This window comes from Ptychodera flava, chromosome 4 (assembly GCF_041260155.1).
Source record: "Ptychodera flava strain L36383 chromosome 4, AS_Pfla_20210202, whole genome shotgun sequence".
In the NCBI taxonomy this organism is placed as follows: domain Eukaryota; kingdom Metazoa; phylum Hemichordata; class Enteropneusta; family Ptychoderidae; genus Ptychodera; species Ptychodera flava.
In genome coordinates, this window is record NC_091931.1 from 39609350 (window position 1) to 39616070 (window position 6721).

At 36.0% G+C, this 6721-nt stretch overlaps 1 protein-coding gene across 1 annotated transcript in view; it reads right to left on the reverse strand.

Annotated features, from left to right (window-relative positions):
- The window catches only part of LOC139131730 (low affinity immunoglobulin epsilon Fc receptor-like), a 123261-nt gene that overhangs the window by 76844 nt on the left and 39696 nt on the right, over nucleotides 1-6721 (reverse strand). The gene's annotated exons all lie outside the window — the stretch shown is intronic.

The following is a 6721-nucleotide window of genomic DNA, read 5'->3' on the forward strand; positions in this document are numbered from 1 at the left end:
AGCGATATTACTCCAAAATAAGAGCATTAAATGTTGATGAAACGTGCTGCATATGTTGATCTGATAGATCTAATGGTACCGAGAAGCATTGGGCAGTGTCAAGTTAATAAATAGTTCATTTGCATATTTTATGAAGTTTTATAATTAGTCATATAACTCCGAACAAATGCACAAAATTTGATTGAATCTGCTACAGATACTGATCCGAAAGATATCTGACTGTGTTGTAAAGCATTTAGTAGTGTCAAGTCAATAAACAGCTCTTTTGCATATTAAATAAGGTTTTGTAATTAGCGATTTAACTCTGAGAGTACACTGCGAAAGTTGATGAAACCTGCTACATATAATGATATAACAGATATCTGATTGTTCTGTGAAGTATACTACTATTAATGAACCTGTTGTAAAACACATGAGCACATTCAGTTCACATCTGGTTTATTTTGGTCAAAACTTAGCAGCGTATCGACGACGTTTGGATTGGATAATAAAACTACTGTTTCGTTAAAATGTTGATCACATAATGACATTATTCAGTTGTTTTAGCTATAGGGATGAATGTGTTCCTGTACGAAGCAAAAATGAAATAAAAAGCCTGTTTCTCTGTTGCACCCTCAATAATTAATTCAACGAATTAAAACAATTTGAAAGTTTGGGACTGGATCAATATGGGTTCAAGGACCTTGGGCTGTTAGATCTTCATTACATCACAAAAAAGAAACATTTAATCTAAATTTGAACTCTCATCGGAAAACTTCATCATAAGTTAATCAAGCAACAGTATTACTATATTTTGAAAATTGATAATTTTGAGCTGTTTCTAATCGAAGCGACCTAAGTATTCGCCACACAGAAAGACAACGACTTTTGACCTGTGACTGTCTTGAATTTCAGAAGATACAAATTTCCCTGACTGGCATCACGGGTGTTTGATGAAATTCGATGAAAAAAAGTCAGTCAAATAAGGAAACGTGTGGTCATTCCAGGATTGCGCCGAGAGAGTGCGATAACTGGTAGAGACATCAATTCTTAAATGTTACTGTCCACAACCTTTCCTGGAATCCTAAGTATCAGGATCGATTTTGGTGAGGACGTCTGTGGGTTCAAATTTAAAAAAAATGTACACCAACTATATTAAATAGTAATCGGGTAAAACACATTACACCTGACCCATTGTTCGGTCGCGTATGTTGCTTTCATAGACAGATTATGGGGTTTCAAACATTTCAAGATGCTGCACACATAATACAGTACGTTGACTGTGACTAAAGGTCGTACTTGAAAAAAGTTGCACAATTGGCATCCTGAGACAGAGGAGTGATTGCCCCACACAAATGTATGTATGTATGTATGTATGTATGTATGTATGTATGTATGTATGTATGTATGTATGTATGTATGTATGTACGTACGTACGTACGTACGTATGTATGTATGTATGTATGTATGTATGTATGTATGTATGTATGTATGTATGTATGTATGTATGTATGTATGTATGTATGTATGTATGTATGTATGAATGTATGTATGTATGTATGTATGTATGTATGTATGCATGCATGCATGCATGCATGCATGTATGTATGTATGTATGTATGTATGTACGTACTTACATATGTATGTATGTATGTATGTATGTATGTATGTATGTATGTATGTATGTATGTATGTATGTATGTATGTATGTATGTATGTATGTATGTATGTATGTATGTATGTATGTATGTATGTATGTATGTATGTATGTATGTATGTATGTATGTATGTATGTATGTATGTATGTATGTATGTATGTATGTATGTATGTATGTATGTATGTATGTACGTATGTATGTATGCATGTACGTACTACATATGTGTGTATGTATGTAGTATGTATGTATGTATGTATGTATGTAGTATGTATGTATGTATGTATGTATGTATGTATGTATGTATGTATGTATGTATGTATGTATGTATATGTATGTATGTATGCATGTATGTATGCATGCATGCATGCATGCATGCATTTATGTATGCATGTGTGCATGCATGCATACATGGATGCATGTTTAAGTCTTTGTGTATGCACTACGATATAAATTGTTTTAATTTCGGTAAAGAGCTGAGACCGTCTTTATTCTTCGAATTCGGGATGGAAGAGGACATTTTCTATCACCTCCTAGGAGGACTGAGGCGAGGACGAGCTGGAGGAATCGACAGAGGTGGCTGTAGAGGGTTGACATGAAGAACCAGAGAACAAGGTGGAAGATATATTTTTCAAATCCCTTATAAAGAATCATGCGAATATTAAGTTCCAGATTTCATTCCAAGGCTCGTCATGAATTGCCATGAAATAAATATAGCGTTTCCACTACTCTCTTGCTGTTCAGGATTTTTTACAGTATTATTCTATTATTACGAACTTTGAAGTGTTACTTCTACGGTCAAACAGAGAAGCTGTAAGAAGACTGGAAAATTGTTGGCATGAGTGTACATTAGCAAGAAAAACGAGCTCGACAAGGTTGAGATGACAGCGGGATGAGCGTGGACGACGAAAATGAATCTGTAGAGCTGTCACGTAACCTCAAAGCTGGTCAGGATTCGATTCGTCGAACCTTGGCACGTAAAATTGATGTATTGAAGAGGGACCTGTTATCAAATTTTGAGTCCAAACTGAATGACGTGAAAGATTACTTAACCTTGGAACTAGCCCGACTTGAAAGGAAATTGAATGAGGCTGGGGTTCACTTGAAATTGTTAAAAAAGTAGTTTAAGTGTTCAAAACATTTTTGTGAGATAAAATGACTCGCTGCATTATTTCACTCTCGGTAGTCATTTAACTGTAAATCTGAACAAAAGTATAATTATCTGTCACATAAACATCTTGCCTTGGCAACTCTGAGGCTTGTCTTATTGTAAATCGAGCTCACTGAGGGCAATGAACAATTTCTATTACTTACATATTAGAGATATAGCAAGTTTTGTCAGGGAAAATATTTAACAGTGACCTGTTGACCACTAGTACCATGAAAAGTGAAATAAGTTTAGTTGAAATTCCAATATCATTACTGTTGTCCACATCTGAACCTTCAAACACCCTATTTGAATCAAGTACATTTGTATCAATTGTCAAACACCTCAGAAAGCACAGAATGTGTTTGTTAAGCATTGTAAAAAATTATTCATAGTTTTCTCATAGACTCCAATGTATAGTGAATAAACATTTCAGTGAGATTCAGAAATCAATTTTCTTGCATACAAATCAACTTTTAACCATTCTAGTCTAATGAAGAACTTTCAAATGAATTATCAAAGGTCTATAAATTCACAGATTTAAACAAAAACAAAATGGATAATGTACAATTCTGATGATTTATTCTGTGTATCGTTATTTACAGAAATTGAAGGACGTAAACGGGGCTATCCAAGGACTAGCATGAAGCTGAAGACATTTGATAGTTGTGTGTTTTTCTTTTGAGGACAGCGAGCATGATAAAAGTTGCAAGGGTGGTGCCTATATTCGGAGACACTACTTGCAATTGGATAGAGAAAGAAGTGGAACAGCGTACAGTATGGGAAAACACTTGCATCAAAGGAAATGCATAGGGAGGCTACCTTGCATTGAGGGCGTGGCCTCAATCAGACCAGAGCCTGAGGATGAGAATGGTGGGCCATGAGCCGTTATACAGACAAATGACAATATCAACTCATTACAAGACAATGTTTAATGTATAAGCATGTGTTTTTGCATTTTCTTGATTCTGCTAAAAGCTCAATGATGCATTTTTAGTTTTGAACAAAGACCACTCAACTTTTGAATTTTATTGACTAGATACAGGCTGTACTCATGTTATTACACCGACCGAGTCATAAACAGTGATTATTTGTATAATTGTATGTTTGGGCAATTTAACTATTCTTGGTAAAGAAATCCTCTCTGAAACCACAACTCCAATTTGATTTGAAAGTTAGTCTGGAGGTTTTTATGGTACAGCTCAGTAAGACTGTTTCAAATTGTGGTGAAGTTTGCATAATTGTATTTTTGGCAAAATTTTTACCATTGTCTTTTGCCAAGTCTTTTTTTTTTAAATCGCTGCTACAATTGTACAGACATTCAATGAATGACTTGAAATATTGGTTTCAAAAAGTCTGGTTACATTATTGTTTGTGATTTTTTTTCAGAAACCGCAGCTTTTGTTTAACACGTGTCAATTATTGTAATATTTCATTGGAACAGTATTGTTCAGTAATAAAAAAGACATTATTTTTTTAATTGCATAACAGTTGCATGAACTTAAATTGTTGATGTGCGTAGTGTAACATGTGACTAGGAGTAAAATGAAAGAATACCAGTAAATCATGAAAATACCGGTAATACATTTTAATCAATAATGGTAGATATTGTGCATACCATCCTATGGCAATATGCCTGCACATAATTCTGTAAACACAAAATGGAAGAATGCAGAAAAGATATTAAATATCCGCGCTGTACATTATGTGTCAACTTGGTCCTGTTTGTTTCCCCATAACAGAACTAACTGCCCCATATATATTTTCTGAGCATGTCCATGCATCATTACCAGTGTAATTGTTGATAATTGCACTGAAGTAAGGCCTTTTGAAATGGATCTGTGAAAAATAACATAAAGGATACAGAGGCCATGTTTAGAAGCAGAATACAAGGTTATTTTGGTATACAATTATGAAATAAAATGATGAAACAGTACAAAATAAGCAAAAGGTACAGGTTACTGTTTCGAGTAAATACCGATTCATGAGAAATTCAAAAAATTAAAAGGATGACTGCAGAGCAGTGATATTTTATGCGATTTCACGCAACGTACCATGGGAAAATTTAAGGCAAGAGGGTGGATTCCCATAATCACTAATTTCACGCAGAATCCATTGAAATCCTGCACAGGATTATTCAGGAGACTGTCTTATGGAATCCATTAAAATGCTGTAATGGATTCTGCTGTGGATTCTAAAAGTGTTCCGTATATAGAAGAATCCATAATTGGATACCTTAGGATTCCCTGAGTACCCACAATGGATATCTCTGGATTCCCTTGGATTCTGATTGAATCCACGGAGGAATCCACAACAATGCTTGATGGATTCAGGCTTTTTCACATAGTGTCGCGAGGCGCATTCTACCTGAAGGGGTATGTTCTTATTAATTATACATTAAAGGCACATGAGACAGGCATTTATTCAACTGACGTTATCACGAACACAGATATATGTGAGAAATGCTGTGACTAAAATCCACAGAGCAGCTTTCATGTGCTCTGCTCCAGCTTGAGAATCATAAAAGTATAACACGGTCCAGTGATTGTACTCGTCAACAAGTGTCTAAAAGAGGAGAAATGCATGTTGCACCCACTGTTCTACTGTAACACTATTGCATGAAATTGGACTGAGTCTCGATGCCAGGAAGGTGGAGGCATTTAAGACACAACCATTACTTAAGTGTACACATATCAACAGATATTTGACTGCTGTGGCCTGCACGAACTCCTGATGTTCTGGTATTTAAGGGAGCTCAGTGATCATTGGAATGAACTCTTAATTTTTTTCCGATTTCATTGTATGACTGGCCATTTTGCTAACCATTTCGCCATATGGCAACCCGGACTATTATTGCGTGCCCTTAACATTAAAGGCACGTTTGGACAGACATTTATTTATTGTCCACTATAAAGAGACCAAAGACGTGTCGATGGATACAAATCTCGTTGAGAAATGCTCTGAACAGCGGGTCCTGTGCTCTTGCCGCACAACCTTCAGAACCTAATATTGTGAGTGATTGTACTTGTAAACATGTGTTTAAAGGGTAAGTAATGCAATTTCAAGCTGAGTGTTTTGATACTTAATCATCGCGTGAAAGCGTCAGCATGGCCAGGAAAGTGGGGGTAGGGGTGGGGGTTGAGTTAAAACACAATCATAAGAAATTGACATATTCGCTGGATCCTACCCAGTGGGGATTCCACCCACCTGTAACATACTCTTGAGACAACCATTTATAAATTTGCAAAAATTTCGTCATTCATACATCTTTTAAGCTTATCCTACGTTATGATTACAAGTAAACGTTTTGTTGACGAATTGTTCACATTAGAGAGTGAGGGTATGGGTAAAGAATGGCTTCTACATGGGGTTACAACACAAAAAGATTATGGGAGCATATGGAATAAATTTGTGCCGGTCAGCTCTACATTTTTAATTGGTGGCTGGACGCCTTCAAAGTTATCTTACCAACAGAAAATGTTGGGTTGCATTATAGGTTGGGATGGGGGTGGTGCAAACAAGAATTGGCGAAATATTTTCTCTTCCGGCCCCTGCCGTTAATTGCGCTTCTTTCCTTTACCTGACTGGCGTGCGGTTATGGCTTTGACATGAGGCAACAATACTAAGAACTGTATTTGTTGATCTGACATAGGTAAAGAGCAGATTCGTCTGCTCACTGATACGTACACCCCTGTAATCACAATAGGAATTACTCTATCCCAGAGGAACCACATCTTTGCTTGCTGGATGACGGTCTTCAATGGATTCAACACTTAGTGGATTACATAATCTAGCAGAGATGTTGAAGATAGAGTGGTGGATGAGACATCGAAGAATTTTCAAAACGAAAAGAAAACATGTAAAGACAATATGTTATTGCTTTAATGCTGATATTTATTATTTATTGCATGCAAGATAATAAAGAAAGGAGACTGCCATC